Genomic DNA, 19723 nt, shown 5'->3' on the forward strand with positions numbered 1-19723 from the left:
CCCTAACACCAGCCGAGACACGGTATGCACAACTAGAAACGGAGGCGTTGGCGCTCACCTGGGCAGCAGAAAGGTTCTCAGACTACCTCGTGTGTTTGGAGGCCACATTCCGAACGGGGACCAACCTTTGGTCACGTTGCTTGGCAAGTCAGCGTTGGACACTCTTCCCCACGTATTCAACGTTTCCGGATACGCTAGATGCGATTCCGTTTCAAGATGGACTACGTGCCTCGAAAACTGATTGCAACTGCTGATACTTTGTCACGTGCACCTTTCACAACGTTGACTACTTCAACAGAAAATCTCACAGTCGACAAGGTCACTGCATTCGCACAATGCAAATAGCTAGGTCAACATGCAGGGACGCTGAACAAAGTCCAGGAAGCTCAACGTGGTGACCCAATCAGCCAGCTGCTACTGCAGTATAGTACACGCGGATGGCCAAGAAAGACATCATTACCTCCAGGGGTGGGTGTTTTCTGGCAGGAGCGCAGCTCCATTACTTGGTGTGAAGACATTCTACTCAAAGGAAACTGCTGATCCTCACAGAGGAACTGCGCCAAGAAGTCTTAGAGCACCTCCACGACGGGCATCACGGACTGCCGAAGTGCAGATCTATGGCAAGAGAGTTTGTGGGGTGGCCCGGACTTGATACCGAACTCTCCTCAAGGATAGAGAAGTGTGGCGTGTATGTGGAAGTTCGACAGCAGCGTGCTTAACCTCTACTTCCTACCCCAACTCCAGAACGTCCATGGCAGCTTCTCGAAACAGACTTGTTTGAGCTTCAAAACCGCTACTACACCCTGGTAGTGCATTACAGGTCCCGTTACCCAGAAGTCGTGCAGCTCCCCTCTACCACCGCGGAAGCTGTGATCGATGGCTTAAAGAGCATTTGTTCCTGGCATGAAATTCCGGAAAGGGTCATCTCCGACAACGGACCACAGTACGATTCGAAGCTGTTCTCAGACTTTGCAAACCAGTATAGCTTTTACTATGTCACAAGCCGTCCTAGGTTCCCCCCGGCAAACGGAGAGGCCGAGCGAATGGTCCAGACTGGGAAGAATTTGCTCCGAAAGGCGGAAGATCCCTATCTTTCGCTGCTCGCCTGCCGCAGTACTCCGGGCCCTACAAGAGAAAGCCCTGCAGAGATCCTGATGGGGCGACATTTGAGGACAAGGACACCGCTGCTTCCATCTCTGCTGCAGCCGGGACAAGTGACTCGGGAACAAGTCACAAATGTCGATTTTCAACGCATGGAGCAGGAGCGGCTTAACTATGACGACACGCCGTCAGACAAATTCCAGACCTTCGTCCAGGCGATCGAGTGTGGCTTAAGGATTTTAAACGTTACGGGGTTGTGAATCGTCGCGCGGGCACCCCCAGGTCATACTTGGTACAGACTGACTCAGGTGAACTGAAACGCAACAGAAGAGCCCTTGTTCATGCGTCACATTCGTCCGAACTACCTGAAGACGCTACGGAACTCTCTTTTCCAGTTAGTGTACAGGAACAGAACCAGACGACTCCACAGCTTCAGAGTTCACCAGTTCGATTACCTTCACGGCCAAGCCCCGTGGTATCGGGTACACCCGATACGCACTCCACTGCCTGATGGCCACCTCAATCCAGAGGTCGACAAGCTCGAACTGTGACTCGTTCCGGACGACAAGTGTTTGCGCCTAGAAAGTATTGCTGCGATACAGACTAAATCGTTTGTGGTTTGGTTTAGTGCTCCTCTGCTTCGAAGGGGCGATGTCGTATCTAGTGCCACTAAATAAGCTACGCTTCAGAGTAACGACACTTGGTCATATTGTGTCGTAAAATCATGGTTGCCAGTTATCTGAAGCTTTATCTGAAATCACAGGAAATGCTTTTCCGCCCTCCACAAATGTTTAAAACAGTTCGCGAGAGAGCAAAGCAATAATACATGACCTTCCTAACACCGAATCTAATGCTAAGGAAGTCGCACTTTTGAATCATGAGGATCGGCCGTTGCGTCTGTTCTGCATACGAGCCAAAATGGCGGCGCCCACAACAATGTCGGGGAACGGAGTGCCGATACTCTAAGCGCAGCTTATTTAGTGGCTCTAGTCGTATCATTGCCCGCGCGTGCCAAGTTGTTCGTGCATGCGCGTTCCCTAGCGTTCCGAGCCTGTAGCGCCACCGCGCTGCTGGCGGTGTTTTTTATTAAAAGCTTCTTCTCTCGTTTGTAACGAACGTCTCTCTCTCGTCTCCCGGGCTCACCCGAGGATTCGGCACTTAGGCTTAGCGTTCGAGAACTACCGCTCGACAGTACGGGCAGAGCAAAAACAGCTGCAGAAACCGTGTGGAGCACGAATGACAAAATAAATAAAAATAAACTAAATGTTGGGTGACCTTGCTTCACCAAGCTGGCCCCGCAAATTGGAGAGATAGAAACGTTTGTGTCCGTACCCTCCGTGTGTGGCACATCGCCCACAGCGCAGGCCGATGTAATAAAGCGCGCCATCTCTAAAACGTCTCTCGTTCCTTCGTCCGGCGGAGGAAGTGAGTGCGTTTTGCGGAGGACAATTTTTTTTGGTGATTGTCACCCAAAAACGCCCGCAGGCCAGAGCCGTATATTACGAGAGTTGGGCCAATGGGCGGAGCAAAGGCCGCCGCCAGCGCCGAATACTCCCCCCGCAGTAAGAGCGTAAACTAAAGATGCAACACAGCGTCGACCAATCAGCAGATCGCGACGTCACAATATTGGACACGTCATTTAAAGCGTGAAATAGAAGCGTTCAATCTCGTCCTCTCGGTGAAAATTTGCTCCGGGCCGGCTTGCTAGAACAGCGTTTCAGCTGAGATAGGATGAAAGAAAGCAGTGCAAAGGTGGGGCGCGCGAGTGTCTCGAGACGCGGAGTCCCGCTCGGCTCGTGCGCTGACTTTGGCAGTGCTTTCTTTCACGTCTCAGCTGAGACGCTATTTCTAGCAAGTCAGCCTTGATTTGGAGCACACGTTCGTTTATTCTACCCTTGAATATGGGCATGACAAAAAGCACACATGCTCCAAGTTTTCAGTCACCAAGAGTTATACCTTTTTACTCGAGCAACGCTAAAACGGCTAAAACTGGTCGAGTCGCGTTTTTATAGTTCATGATCACCGCTAGGGGCTATATCGCGGCCTGTGGTTGGCCCCGAGATGGTCGCCTATTCAAACCGATGCATGGCCAAACTCTCCCAATACACGGCTCTGCCGCAGGCTTACTGCAAAACTGATTTTCCGAACCTCGTCTTTTTGCCACCAAGCATACGTTTCCTTCCCTTCTGGTTTGAAACGTCAAACTCCAAGATGCACTCCTGCGGGCTCTCGATTTTAGGCCCATTTGTTGTCCTTTTTTCTTTTTCGCAACCCAATTACCGGTCTTGCCTCCAATCACCCACTTGTACGCCCGCCCCCCCCCCCCCCTCCCCCCCCCCCCCCCCGCCCCCTAGCTCTGCGGCTCGGTCCCTGCCACTTGAGAAAGAGTATTTGCTCAAAACGGCTGTGTCGTTCTGCTTCTTTGTGTGTTTTCCCAAAATTATGAGACCGCCCTTAGCCGGGAACGGGGCACTTGGCATCAGTTGATTTATGGATATTCACATCGTGCGTTTTTCGGGTGGTGTCTTCTAGTAAAAGTGGTGAGATGGAGGAGCGTAAATGTGTCCGATTAGGTTAGAAAGTAGTGTAGAAAAGATCGTAACAGCCGTTTGAAATATTACTCGCACGGGTCGTTTGTATCTGAATGAGTGCTTCTTTAAAACCGCTGCCTTCTACAGCGGCTTTGACAAAAGAACGCTGCCCCAAAACTGCTCTCCAAATTTTCAAGAGAAGCTTCGGGTTTTTAGGAAGATTACGCGCACGCAGTAGAAAACGATTCGACCAACAAGTGGATTCGAGTCTCCTAAAAAAACATCTACAAAGCTAAATGCAAGGTATGACTTATATTGTTACTGACTTCCCACTAGCGCGATTTTTATTGCTTCCGTCCTATTTCGCCTCAGCGAAGAAATCCGAAATTGCAATTGACCGATTGTAAACTCGCCCCATGATTGAATATACCCGAGATCTAAACGTCTGCTCTTGTATTCGTGCATATCGTATAATGGTCACGCTTAGTTTAAACTTTTTCACGGAACATCAGTAGGTATATGCTAGATTAATATTTTGAAAAACTTAAGTCGCGTGACATTATGCTAAGAAAAAAATTGATAAATTTTCTATCATATAGTCGATTACCCCGATACTGTCTTTAATTATGATATTATTCTGGGAGCTATTCATGGTAAACATTAAAATATAAAGAACCAAGCATGTTATATTGATTGTTGAAAAAAATCTTATTTTCATAAAAAGTCAAATGCACTACAGTGACCCCCACAATGTCTTGTGAAATATCCACACTATCCTGGTCGATTAGGCAAAGTTCGTTTTGAAATATTTTTAATATTTTTTGCAAAGTAACGAAGAAGTAACGACGTTATTATAGCGAATTAGCTCTAACTTAACAAGTTACTCTTTCAATTTTGTAACTGTAGCACGGTTACTTCTTTCTCCTGAGTAATTGTGACACTCTTACATTTTGGGAGTAACGTGTCAATGACTGATTCCTGTAGAACGCTGGGGGCACCTGTGAACGCAAGTGTTTGGAAAGTGGTGTCTCCAAAGACCCCGAGCCCCGCAGTGGGCACCTGCACATTAGGTGCTAGGCGCTTGGTGAGTAGCGTCACCACGGACCCCAGCCACGTGGGCCACCATACCCGCATGCAGGGGGCACCTACTTTAGTAGGTGCTTGGTGAGTGGCGTCACTACGGACCCCGAGCCATGTGGGTTCGCCCACCCACGTCTGACTGTGCGTGGCTTATCCCGTGTCCGGGGAAAAGGGGACCCTGGTGGTTTAGCTGAACCCAGGGTACGTTTGGACCCTTCGGGAGCCCCCGGGCGAGGCAATACACCGCTTCGGCCCCTGCTTCTCGTAGACGGGTGTCCTGGCTTGGCCAGACCAGGATGATTCAGTCAGTCGCCTCTTCTACCCTCTTCTTCCTTTTTTCACTTTTCCGCCCGCCGATTTCTCTTTTTCTTCTGCACTCTTTTCGTTTCTTCTTGACCCTCTCAGGCGGTAAGGGCCAACCTTGAGTGAAAACAGGTCCTGTCCCTGCAACCACACTAAGGCATAGTGCCCGGGCAGCACTGGTAGAGTAATTGTGTCAGCGAAGCCCTTCTTGCTATGGCACATTACCTACCCCCTTGTTGGGCTCCGTAGTGGGCGGTGCACGCAAGCGGTGAATTTCCTCCCATCCCTCATGGGTTCCAAAGCTAAACCTCTTTCTGATCGGGCCCTGAAAAGGGTTGGCACTGAAGTCCCTATAAAAAACACGACCCCATCTCCTGCATTCTCCAAATTTTGGGTTATGCACTCCGAAGATGACAGTCAACACTCCAAGATGTCCCCCTTTCTTGTTGCAAAAGTGCTAGAAAGTGTGGTCGGTAAGAACTTTAAAGCCAAAAAGATGCTCTCAGGTGACCTGCTCGTGGAAACTGAATCCAGACAGCAGAGTACAGCACTCCTTGCGTTGAACTCTGTGTCTGATTACAAAGTTACCGTTTCACCGGATCGTACACTCAATACTATTCAGGGTGTTATCTCCGAAGATGACCTTATTGAGGCCTCTGGCACTGAAATACTTGAAGGGCTTTCTGACCAAGGAGTTGTAGCTGCAAGCGCATCTCCCTGCGACGGGATGGTCAAGAGCGGAAAACCAAACACATAGTTTTAACCTTTAAATCCCCCACACTTCCCGAGGCTGTTTGGGCTGGCTATCTCCACTGCAGAGCTAGGTCCTTTGTTCCTAATCCTCGAAGGTGTTTTAAATGCCAGAAGTTTTGCCATGGTTCCCAGCATTGCCGTGAAACGGCCACTTGTGCAAAATGGGCTAAGACTGACCACCCCACAGATTCTTGCAGCAACGACACACACTGTGCAAACTGCGGTGATCCCCACCCTGCTTACTCTCGATCCTGCAGAACGTGGAAAGAGGAAAATGTACTGCTTACTCTTAAAGTCAAAGAAAATCTCTCTTACCCAGGGGCACGCCGTCGCTTCGCATTCTTGCGCAAGGGCAGCTATTCATAGGTGGCGCAGCGGGGACCTGCACCACTGATGGTAGCAGTTGCGAGCCAAACGTCCTTTCTAGACTACGGGAAGCCACTGCAGTCCCCCACGCCCCAGCTGAAGATTCAGCTTCAGGGGCATGAAATCTCGGCTGGGCGGTCTACAGACCCTCAGAGCCAGAGTGCGAACCCTCGCGCTCCAACAGGGCAACAGCCTCCACCTTCTCAGGCTGTTTTCCAAACCCAGGATGGGCCGGTGGTTGCCGCAACCGTCCCTCCTAAGCGATCTCCTTCCAGGGAAAAAGGTCGACACTCTCGCCCACACTTCCATGGGAGAGCATCATCGAAGGAGCGGCATGGCTCTGGTGTCGCTCCTGCAGCGCCTAAGGGGCAGGAACGGGTGAACTCGGGTGGCGCCCGGCCCAGCACCTCCTGCGCCCCTCCGGTTGGGACTGGTCGTGGAGAAGGCATGGCGCCCCATTCTCCGAGCCTACCCATACCTACAGCAAATGCCTCGCCTCAGGAAGCAGAGGCCATGAATGAGGGTACAGAAGTCTCCACTTATGCGTCTGAGCAAGACGGCATGGAGGGGCAGACTTCTAAAGAAACACAAAAAAAACCTGTAATCCCTCCAAAGTGATCTTGATATTTTGTTGCCACATGCGGGGATTTATTACTTTTTACATATTCTTACCTAGTTTTACTTCTTTGGTTTAAAAACTTTCAAAATTTTCTTTAGAGGAACGACCAACTTTTGCTTTATGCAGTGGAACTGCCGCGGTCTTTTACGCAATATTGACGATGTTAATTTTAGAGCGCAGCTCTTAGGCGCCCGTTTCCGGCTTGAGCGGCGTCGGCGTCGGCGTCGCCGTCGGCGTTACCAAGGTCACCCCAAGGTCACGTGACCCCCAGGTCATGTGATCCCTCAAGGTCACGAGACCCCTCCCAAGGTCACCCCAAGGTCACGTGACCCCCCGAGGTCACGTGACCCTCCCTCCCCACAGCCGAAGTCATGCGACACCCCCCCCCCCCCCAAGGTTACGTGACCCCCTCCCCCCAAGGTCAGGTGACCCCCGGAGAATATTAAAGAATGAGGGGAGGAGGAGAAGTAGGAGGAGTAGGAGGGGTCTACCCTCCTCTCAGTACCCTTCCCTCCTCCTCCTCAAGAGCTGCGCTCCAATTCGGCGTTACAGGGAGTTGTAAACGGGTTTCACGTTTTAGAGCGCAGCTCTTAGGCGCCCGTTCCCGGCTTGAGCGGCGTCGCCGTCGCCGTCGGCGTAACCAAGGTCACCCCAAGGTCACCCCAAGGTCACGTGACCCCCCAAGGTCACGTGACCCCACAAGGTCACGTGACCGCTCCCAAGGTCACGTGACCTCCCTGCGGTCACGTGACCCCCGATGACGTCATCGTCACTGATGACGTCCCGGCATCCGCATCGTCATCGTCATCATCACTAATGACGTCTCCGGCATCCGCATTCTCATCGTCATAACCACTGATGACGTCACCGGCATCCGCATCGTCATCGTCATCATCACTGATGACGTCACTGATGACGTCACCGACATCCGCATTGTCATCGTCGTCATCACTGGTGACGTCATCAGAGACGTCACTAATGACATCATAGGTATCCGCATCTCATCGTCACTGATGACGTCATCAGTGATGTCACTGATTACATCATCGGAATTGTCATCGTCACGTGACCCCCCCTCCGGTCAGTTAACCCCCCCCCCCCCAGTACCCTTCCCTCCTCCTCCTCAAGGGCTGCGCTCTAATTCGGCGTTACAGGGAGTTGTAAACGGCTTTCACGTTTTTTTTATCGATGAGCTGCGTGCTATTGCTCTCTCCTTACAAGAGACTCATCTTAGCGATCATCATAAATCAGTGTTGCGTTGCCATCATCTTTTTAGAAAAGTATGTCCCGCATCTAGTTCATCCGGTGGAGTGGCGGTGGTTGTCCAGGATGGGGTTGCCTGCTCTCAGGTTTCTCTCACTAAGCCTCTTGAGGCTGTGGCTATGCGCATTCTTTTGGGACGCCTTATCACTGTTGTCTCTATTTATATTCCACCAAACATTCCGTTGCATCTTCATGATCCCCAAAGATTTGTTTCACAGCTTCCTCACCTTTTTTTTACTTTTAGGAGATTTTAACGCCCACCACCCTTTGTGGGGTAGCGCCAGTCTTGAACAGTAACGCGTTACTGTAACTTCGTTACTTTTTTGGTAACTTGTAACTGTAACGAGTTACTTTTTAAAAATGTAACTTGTAACTGTAGTTCTATTACTTTTTCTAAGGTAACGATGAAAGTAACGACGTCACTTTTGTCGTTACTTTCCAGTGTTTTATGAATAATATACCACTGAATAAGCACAATTTAGCCATTCTTCGCGCTTTCCAAATTGTCTGTTCCGACATTTCGAGTGTGAAGTTATTTTTTGCACAAACTTGTGAATACGTTCTTTCTTGCTAGTCAAGACCCGAATATAGCCACGTGTAGATTTGGTGAAAAAAAAATGTATTTATCTTTAGCACGCGCTTGTACTTTGTGACTGAACACTTGCATCTTATTATCTTGAAGAACTATCTCTTTTGCGGTTTTCCTTTTTTCTGCGCAAACGCTTTTTAATCCTGTGAATCAAACGTGAAACAACAATACACGCGGAGGGCACTGCGAATGTTTCGTATTTTGATTAGCGCGACCACTCCGCACTGCGCATGTTTCGTATTTTGATTTGCGCCACTACTCCGGTGTAGTGTCAACAGTCGAGGCAAAATTTACTGCTGTTTGCGCGGGGTTTGTTTCTGGCTTGCCGGGTACGAACTGAAATATTTCCAGGAACTATATGAACCCAGCGCAACCGTCAACGAGCCAGAAATGTGCTAGTGCTACCAAGGACATGAATGTTGATAAGAACAAAGAAGAACTACCATGGCCGGCGTACAGAGAGTATTTTGCTGTGGTGGAGGTGGTTACTAATAGCTTGACCGAAGAAAACGGCCACTCTGTTGCCCCAACGCCTACCCTGCAATCAAAAACCTGTTCCGGAGAAACAACACAGCAATCCCATCCAGCGCATTAGACGAGCGCCTGTTCAGCAAGGGCAGGGACGTGTTCGGTGTCAAACAAGGGAAACGTTCAGACACTAATTTCGAGCAGCAACTGCTGCTCAGTTACAATATAAAGTAAAACGCACACTTTTTTAAATTTTATGCAAATAAACTTGGCAAAAAGCGTTTTCTAGTTTTTCCTAATTTTTTGTGTAATAGAAAAGTAACTGAAAAGTAACGTCGTTACATTTCAAAAGTAACTGTAACTGTAACGAGTTACTTTTTTGTTTTGCGGTCACTGTAACGGTAACTTCGCTACTTTTTTTCTGAAAGTAATTGTAACTGTAACGAATTACTTTTTAAAAGTAACTTAATTAAGACTGGGTAGCGCCCGTCAAGGCTCACGTGGTGAAATTCTTTAGCGGTTTTTATTCCCATCTGGGCTGTGCCTTATGAATAAGAGAGAACCAACCTTTTTTAGCGCAGCCCACAATTCATTTCCATTGATCGATCTTTCTTTTTCACCACCTTCATTGTTTTCTTTATTGACGTGGGAAGTTTTAAATAATCCATTTGGAAGTGACCACCTTCCAGTCGTCCTGGAGTGTTTGGGTTCAGGACTATGAAACTTACCCCTCGTTGGAAACTGGAAAAAGCAGATTGGAGTCTTTTTACCCTAAAAGCGGACCTGAAACCTCACATGTTCCAGTCCTTAACACATGATGAAGCCACGACATACATTACAGAAAAGATAATTAATGCCGCTTTTCGTTCCATCCCTCAGACTTCGTGTAAAATAGCCAAAAAATGTAAGCCATGGTGGAGTATGATAGTTCCATCAACAAGAAGAAACAGGATAAGGCTTAGGGCATATTTCGCAGATATCCGTCAGTTGTGAACTTAATAGAGTTTCAGCAAAATAGGGCTCAAGCTCGTTGGACAAGGAAGCAGGCAAAGCGGAAGTCTTGAAGGGGATATTTGTCCTCTATTAGTAGCTATGTCCCAGCAAAGGAAGTGTGGGACCGACTCCACAAGGTCGAAGGCAGATACCGCTGTTTCACAGAACTAGAGTCAGCTTGGCAGGACGAGCCTCCGCACCCTACAATCATTCGTTCAAAATGGTGGAGCTCCAAATGGCTCTGAATATCTGGAAGCACTCTTCACCAGGTCCAGATTGTATACATTACGAGATGATTCGACGTTTATTGGAAGAATCACTTTCAACTCTCCTCATATATTTTAATGGCCTGTGGAAAGATTCATACTTCCCTACCGAATGGAAACAGGCAAAAGTGGTTCCGCTACTGAAGCCTGGGAGACACCCTTCCCTCCAGTCAAGTTACAGGCCGATATCATTGACTAGTAGCCTAGGAAAAATGTATGAAAGGTTAGTTAACAAGCGTCTTGTTTACTTCCTTGAACAGAATATTATTTTGGATGTAAATCAGTGCGGCTGTCGAATTGGACGCTCCACGACCGACCACTTAGTTCGGTTGGAGACAGTTGTACGGGAGGCATTTGGGAACAGGCAGCATTGCGTATCGGTATTTTTCGACTTGGAGAAGGCTTACGATGTCACTTGGAGACATGGCATCCTGCGTGACCTTTTTATGTATGGAGTACGCGGCAGATTGCTTCACAGCATTAAAAACATCTTATGTGATCGCTCTTTTCGTGTACGGCTAGGGACTACAATTTCAGATTTGTTTGTTCAGGAGAACGGGGTTCCTCAGGGTGGAGTCCTGAGTGTTACCCTCATCGCTGTAAAAATAATTCTTTATGCCGGGTCATACCTTCCTCCGTATCGTACTCCCTCTATGTAGATGATATTCAAATTTTTGTAGCATAATGTAATATGCCTAGCTGTAAAAGGCTGCTGCAGCTTACCATAAATAAAATGACTAAATGGGAAAATGAAAATGGCTTCACGTTTTCTTCAGAGATTGCAGTCTGTGCGCCCTTTTCTTTACGGCGTGGGCTTTGGTTAAATCCAACACTTACTTTAAATAGAAATAACATTGCGGTTAGAACAGAGCACAAGTTCCTGGGAGTGATTGTTGAACGCAAGCTTAACTTTGTATGTCACCTCAAGTGGCTGAAGCAAAAATGTCTAGAGGAGATGAACATCTTGAAAATTATTTCCCACAAGTTTTGGGGTTCCGATATGAGGTGTCTACTGCGTTTGTACTCTTTTCTTGTGCGATCCGGCCTTGATTATGGTGCTATCGTGTATGCGTCTGCCCGGCCGTATGCCTTAAAAATGCTTGACTCTGTGCATCATCTTGGCTTGCGTCTTGCAACCGGTGCTTTTAGGACATCTCCTGTTTTAAGCCTGCATGTTGACTTCAATGAAATGTCGCTTGATAAAAGGCGACAGTATCTAAGTCTGGTTTATGCTTACAAGGTGTTATCGGAACCCATCTATACAACCCACAGGAGTATTGGAGAGTCTACGTTTTGTCGTACTTTCGAGCATAAACCAACTGTTGTTCGACCCTTGAGTCTTCGTTTTAAGAACCTCTGTCTCCACCTTAACCTGCCTCGTGAGGGTGTTCATTTCCTTGAAAGTACAGATTATACCGCCCCATGGGATATCAAACCTGTAGCTTGTGATTGGTATTTTGCAAAATTTAATGAACATAACGTCTCTCAACTCATTTTACAGCAGGAATTCTTAGCTCTGCAAAAAAAAAAATACAGATGTTACTGCCAGTTTTACATTGACGGTGCAAAGCCCTCAATGTATGTCGGCTCCGCTGTTTATTCAAATTTGTTTACCCATGCTACTCGACTTAACAATGTGACCAGCATTTTTTCTGCCGAACTATATGGTGTTCTGGCAGCACGTGACTTTATAATCGGGAGCAAAATGATGAACGCCACTCTTTTTATAGACTCTCAAAGTGTTCTCAGTGCAGTGTGTTCCGTTACATCAACCACGAATAAGTTGACTCAACTCGTACAGGCCAAAGCTCAACAGGGACTCGCTGTTGAGAAAGACATTATGTTTTGCTGGATCCCGAGCCATGTGGGCACTGCAGGCAACGAGGCTGCAGATAGACTAGCCGCCTTTTCACAAAACCTATTACCATCGAATGTCCGCATACCTTACGAAGACCTTAAAATATCCGTAAGATATTCACTTTCACGGTTATGGCAATCTGAATGGAAGTTAGCCGATAATAATAAGCTTCATGCCATCAAACCAGAACATGATACATGGGCGGCCTCCTATAATAATAATCGTTTCCACGAAGTCTTCCTGTGCCGCATGAGAATTGGCCCCTCGTTCATTACTTATCAACACCTGCTTATAGGTGAGGAACCGTTATTATACGAGCACTGTTGAGAAACTTTACCTGTTCTGCATGTTTTCTTTCTTTGCCGTGGCCTTCTACAACAATACAAGTCTTTTTTTCCTGAGCTTCTCGAGTAAAACATCCCATTTCACCCAGTCTTGGTTTTAGGGAAGCAGCCTTTTATATCCTTTGAATGTCTTTCAGCCTTTCTCAAAACTACAGGTATTTTACTCAAACTATAGCTAAATTCTAGTCTAGTCTTAGTGTTTCTTTACCAATGTATTTTTAGCTTACCTAGTTTGGCGCAGTATGGCCGTCGGAGCTCTTGCGCCATAAATGTATGTTGTCTGAATAAAAAACATTGAATATTAAAAAAAAAAAAACAGCAAACCTACTCACACTGTACAACATTTTGCAGTCGCAGTAGAACAGAATCTCAAAAGCTTATTTTGGAAAGCTTTGTTAACAAAATGTGATGGCTAACACTCTCAAACGACTTCCGGACTTTAGGGAACAGCGCGCAGGCAACTTGATTCCCTTCAAAAGATAAATTGAGCATGTCAGAAAAATCCTCAAGGAACATTTGGCTAATCAGCCTTTTGTGAATCTATACTGATAAGGAAATAGTAAATTATGATTAACTAAAAGCTACACATAGCTATCCACAAAATGTTTCCAGTATTTTAGCAAAACATTGTAGAATAAAAATATCTCGATAATTAGAAGTTATTTCGCGCGCCTCCTTTGAACAATGGAATAATCAAAGCTGTTTTTATTGTTAATGAAATGACGCCGTTAGATATAACGGGATTAAATATTGAAAGCAAAACAGCCCTAATCACTTCAATGTCTCTAAGGAAGTCATTAACTGAAGTACCGTCGATACCTGGAGATTTGTTAAGGCCTAAAGGGGAATTTGTAGATTTTTTTGTGCTACCCAAAGTGACTATATCTTCTGAATTTCCGACCTTCAAACTTTTTGGTATGCTATCGAGCATCACGAAATAATAATATTAAGAATAGTAATAACTGTTTATTTTCACTCCATGGAGCCTGACAAGGCCCCTGTCCTCCAGTAGTTCACATACAATGCTGAAAAACAATTCGAATGAAACACGCACTCAAAATCATATATTATTTGAAATTGAAAACCAGATAGCAGGGGAGCTAACAGTAATACCTACATTATGGATACCTACAAATATACACTTTGGTTTATATAACAATATTACAAATGTCGAAATCGCTAATCAATAAAGAGGCTATACATTTCTTTTCGCTGAAATATATCGCAGGTCAAGCAGCAAAAATGCAATTATAGCGTTTGGGTTAAACAAAATTAGATTTGAAGACACTTCAATAATAATCAACCTTGAAGTGCGAGATAAGTTACTGTCGTGATGAAGCTTCGGGTGTAATGTTATGCTTTGTAAGCTTATTTAGTAGAACAGGCATGTTATGTTGGTATTTTCCACCTTTCAGGTAGCGGTAAATTAAATGCTGGAACGTGCTTGTTTAAATTAAATGACTCCAACAATGGTTCATTTTTTATTAGCACTGCATTTCTATAAAAAAACAATAGCGTGCAATCATACATTGTGAGCACATTAAGTATGTTTAGTGAAACAAATAAAATATCGCAAAAAAAAACCAGCACAAGAAGTAAACAGGACAAATGCTACCTTTCAACTAGTTTTACTCTGGAACAGGAAAGCATATATACATAACACAGGCGAAGCAGCCACAGATAGAAGCTATCAAGTCAGTATCCGATCATGCAAAGACTGAAATTCATTCCTATGGGGCACAATCGACATGTCACTGACACATGCCGTCCTACTTTTTTTTTTTTTTTTTATAAAGAACGCCTTTAAACGTTTTCGAGCGAGTCTCACGGTTTCTCTCCAGAATCCTTACCTTCTGAAGTCGCGGAACACAGCCACAAGTTTTGCAAGGTATAGGCAAATAAAAGCCATATTTAATTTCACGGATAGTGCGTGCTTCCGTGCTCTTACATTGATGCACCGCCCCGTCTGGCCGATTTAGACCTCACCCCAACTCAGTGGGATTTCGCAGAGCACACCCACCGTGCAGGCCCCGTAAGGGGTGGCGTGTTTCTTATCACATGGTCTATTTGCTTTCTTATAGAAAATGCGAGAGCACAACCCAGCCAAATTCTTTGCGGCAGAGAACACAAAGGTTGTACACAATCTTCAGATTGTGGACAACCTTGTGGATGTACGGCATAACTTTTCGTCTTTTTGTTCTTTGCTCGTTAAGACTTGTTTTTTTTTAAAACTGCTGCAATTTTTTGTAGGGCGTTCTCCGCCACAGAAACCAAGAGAGAACACGAGAACCGAGCTAATTCCAGTCTAAAAATCTTGTATCAAAAACTAGCATCCGCCGGTTGGTCACAAGACTTCCGCAGTGCAGACTCCAGGCAGGAAGTCGCAATAGCTCTCTTAACCGTCTTGAAATGAGCTGAATCAAAAGGAAGTAACTCTTTCCCTGCGCGAGGTCGATACATTCAACACACATCCAGCTTGCCCTGTTTACTTCTGTCCTTGTCTTCTTTTTTCGCTATTTTACAAGTTTCAGCTAAGATGAACCAAGTAGCCCAACAACGTTCCCTACTATGTTGGTTTAGTTCTTTAAACTAATTTTCAGCTGAAGTGTACCATGGAACGCTAGTTACATTGCGTATCACCCTTTTGGCGGGGAGTAGCTTCAGGCTGTTTTGGTTAGTACTTGTACCCTATATGATATGACAATACCTAAAAGTGGGCATAAAACAAAGCGGTAGATAGAATTTTTTTATTATTATTTTGTGGTAAAAAATGCCTGTGCCTTTTGCGGATGTGATTAAAGTGATGGTCGCATGTAAGTTGTTCAAAACATGAAAAACGCCCAGTAATTATAAATCTTGAACAAATTCTGTTGTCGCTTCCCAAACAAATGCATGTGGGGAGGCACACTATTTAATTTCTAGGCCTGAAAAATACTGCTTACGTTTTGTTTGCGTTAATGTCTAGCAATATTGGTTCGCCCACGCTTAAAAAAAAATTGGTTTGCCGTAACTATTAGCTTGTTGGGGTATAAATAAACATTTCAGATATTGAGATTGTGGATGAAGCAACTACAGCACAATCAGGTTGACGCGTAAGCCAATGCACAGACGTGGTTGTGCAGCTTCTTTTCTCCAACTTCTCAGAACACATATAGCATTTCCATTTTATTTCGCTATGTTTTTGCAATAATAGAAAACCAGAACTGTTAAAATGAACTCGTTCCACTAAAGCGGCAAACGTTCGCGAATATGTCAAGTTATTGTTTTAAGCAATCATGTTTACCATTGATTCTCTAAACCTGTAACACATCATTCCTGTTTGGCCCGATCCCATTAGAGCGACAAACAAAAACAGCCGACATTGACAAGTCCCAAACGAGAGCATCATGCACGTGTGGGTTTGTTTGGCAGGTTTGAAATCACTCGTGCTTACTGCACGAGCAGCCTGCCAAATGTATCATCGCGTGTACTGTGCGAGTGTTTTAAGCTTGTCGGTGTCTTTTTTTTTTCTTGTTTTTGTTTTTGTCACATTAGAGGAATTTGGACATAAGAAAAAACGGCGATGTATAAAATCTGAAGGGTAATTCCGGTTGGGCGGGGGATCACCGTCGGCATTTTACAATCCAACGGTACTGCCCTACACATGTTAAGGACCTGAGATGCGGATGCAAAATACGAAAATGAGACAAGCCAGCACTTGCATTGACGTCGAAGACAGTCAGGTAGCCAGCGACGCTGCTGCCACCCCCGGTATCTTGGCGGTGGCCCGCCACGATGACCAAGTCTTCGATCAACATCTCGGTGGTCGGTGCAGCGATACGGTTTTGAGCGTTGGAAGGAGTAAAGAGGCAAAAAAACGCATCGGTTTCCTGGGAGAGCAAGGAGAAAGCACTCGTTTTCGTGGCTAATCTTGGAAACGTAAGGAGATTCCTGACCGATTTACGCCACCAACTACGGTACCACCAGCACCCCATGGAGTGGGGGTTCTACACCCCTTCTGGACTTCGAGCAAAATCCCCGAGTTGTTTCGCGTGCAGTTCGTTGAGCGCAATGATGGGAGGGGTCTCGTGCGCCATTCATTAGGCGAGCAAGCATTTACGTTCCTTAAAGATAATAGGAGGACGGGTGTGCCGGGTGAGTGGTATTGAACTCTCCTCAAAAGAGCAGGGATGTATTGAAAGGCTAAAGGACGCGACAGCCAAAGTCATGTCTCGTTAATGCGAACCGCGTTACAGAAGCAACAGTTTCGCGGACAAACTGGAAAAGCACATGCATTTTGGTCTTGTTATTATGAACAGCTCACAAAGAAAGTTGTAGTAGATAGTTCCAGAACCTCCGATACCCCCGGTAGGGATACGATGCATGCGGAAATGCGGCGGCGACGTGTCGGATATTGTTATCGGAGTCGCCTGAACAATCTACTAAAACTATCTTTTAGGAACGTTTTTTGCGGGAATGGAAGTGTCTATATCGACGAGACATCACTACTGGCCTCGAGATCGACCTAGGGGTGGCTCCGCGGTCGCGCTATCATCATCATCAAAGAGGGGATAGGAGAACGGCCGCCCCGTAGGCTCTCCACGTTCGCGCGCGAGACGGCGTAGATTCTTGCGTTTATTTTGTCGCATACTATTGGTGGGAAAACAATTCTAGCGCAAAAGGATGCGGTACTGTGCGGTGCTTCAGTAAAGATCGAATCATGTTGCCAGCGTGTGGCCTAAATGTATATAATCGCTTCTGTGGGTGCGTCGTCTGCTCTAGGCAGACGTCGGAAAGCATGGATCACCAGGACTGATGCCTGTCTCCGGCTGAACGGGAATATTTATGTTAAATTTTTGTTTCTTTTAAAATGGATGTATCGGTTCATCAACGTGGGAATTAAAAAAAAACAGCAATAAATTCCAACCCAGATAACATAATACTGGTACTGTGGGCTGTGAAATCGCAGCTTCCCTGCTTTTTTTTTGATTTCCAGCTTTTGCAGTAATATATATATTTAGCATGAAGCTAAGTTAGCGCTGTATTTGAAATTACCATGCTATTGAGTTCCTCTGCCCGTTTACTGTGCCATAGTGTGGGTCAGCTCTTTGGAGCCTGAACAAATCTACTGTGTTGTGATGAGGAGAGTGTGTCTCTTCTAGGTCAAAATCTGCAAACTGCACGGTTGGCAGGACAACTGAAACAAGTGAAACAAACTGTTCCAATATATCTGCCCTAACTGTAATAAACGAGTGTAACCGAGCAACGCGGCAATGTTCCTGTTATTAAATGCTTTTCTCGGTAGTGTGGGTTCACCCGCTTCAATTTTCTTGGTAAGGGCTGCGGATGTCAAGAGGCTAATACTATAAATTCCTGGCTAAATAATCTTGTATTCAACCACAGTAGACTCTGCAACCCCAACAAACGACGCGCACCACGACACAGGCAGCATCACAGCATCGGCTGCAGTGATACTCTTTTACTGATGAAGACTAGCGACCTTCACGAGACTTTCCAATCACCCTCCGCCCTCACCTAACGTACAGGGTGTCACAAAAGAAAATTTACACGGTCTTTTTTACCGCAAAAATAAACTAGACACCACCCAACGCTCATTCTCCGTCCAAAGGTAGAGCTAGAGGTCACAAGCAGATGCCAAATTTTCAGCCCGATCCAATAACTTAAACAAAAGTTATAAGCGATTTTTTGAAAATCTCAATAGTAAAATGGAGCCTATTTTTGTCCGTTTTTGGTTTCTAGTGCCATAGAGTCTCATGTGTTTGAAAACTCCGTCGGCCGCCATTTTCCCATTGAAATTTTAAGAAAATCACTTATAACTTGTGATTAAGTAATCGGATCGGGCTGAAACTTTGGCATCTGGTTGTGACCTCTAGCACTACCTTTGGGCGGAGAATGAGCTTTCGGCGATGCCTAGTTAATTTTTGCGGTGAAAAAGACCGTGTAAATTTTCTTTTGTGACACCCTGTATATCGGGACTGGGCAGTTCTTCGATTAACTTTCAAATTATTCAAGTAATGCTTTAATTGCATTTTTTTGCCAGTTAATTGGAGTCTTGTGCTGGAGAAAGTCAACAAGGAGTAAAAAATGCCTGCTTTAATATTTTTGACGTCTTTATTTCTTTCGTTACAATGGCTTGCACTGTAAGCCACTTCAGCGTGCTTGTCATTTCACCCGAGGCTGTTTAAATAAAAACTTAAAAAATGCTTCATTTTAAAAGGCTTCCCGTGTTCATATTTATGTAGGACTCACAACGTTAAGTTTAGAATGGGAATGGAATATGCCATTTATAACATAGTAAAACCAGTAAAAACAAAATATGTAGTTTTAACGTCTTTCACGCAATATGACTGGCGAAAAATCAACATACGTATTTATTGATCGATTAGTCTATTAAAGGATAGCGACGAGTCGGGTTAATTTGCTAACCAAACCACAGACCCACTCAACATTCAATGCCTTATGTAAGCCACGGTTTGTGCGAGATAACAAAAATATGCATAATACAAACCAACACACTAGGACTATGGAAGCTTCCGACTTGCTAATCATCGCTTTGCTGAATTTCTACGCATAGGAAACGATACAACACAACCTTTAGTAACAAGAAACAGCAACAAAAACATAAAACATTTAATAATAAATGTCAAGCTCAGCCTGAAACGGGCTTGCCTCGTCGAGATCCATGCTTCAGAGCGTGCGTCCGTAGCAGACGACGCACGGCGGTATCCCCGCTTTCGCGCGTTTCCAATTTCGGCCGCACCGTGGCGACACGGTTCGATCTCGAGGCGAATATTTAAACTTAATACTTTTGCAGTAAAATGTAGACAAGACGTTGGCCCACATGTAGCGAGATACTTTGGAACATGATTTTGAAATCAGAGTAAAACTTTCAGCCTTTCCACTCTGGTGAAGAAGGAAGACCACCGGAGCTGTACAGTGAAAAGTAATGACCGGCCGCGAGTCGGCAAGCTAAAGTCAAAAGGCTGCCGCCATCTATGAGCGACGGCGGTAACCCGATACGTGGCTTGTCGCCGTCACTCATAGATGGTGGTAGGTATCCAGAGTTCAGTGTCTTCATTTCTTTGCGGGGACACGATCCTGGGGAAACAACCCTTAACATGCAGCGCTGCTGTAAAAGCGCAGGCGAGCTGGTCCACATTCATAATGAAAAACAAAGAGGCAAGGATCA

The sequence above is a fragment of the Ixodes scapularis genome, unplaced genomic scaffold, assembly GCF_016920785.2.
Source record: "Ixodes scapularis isolate PalLabHiFi unplaced genomic scaffold, ASM1692078v2 PGA_scaffold2__306_contigs__length_199485367, whole genome shotgun sequence".
Classification (NCBI taxonomy): Eukaryota; Metazoa; Arthropoda; class Arachnida; order Ixodida; family Ixodidae; genus Ixodes; species Ixodes scapularis.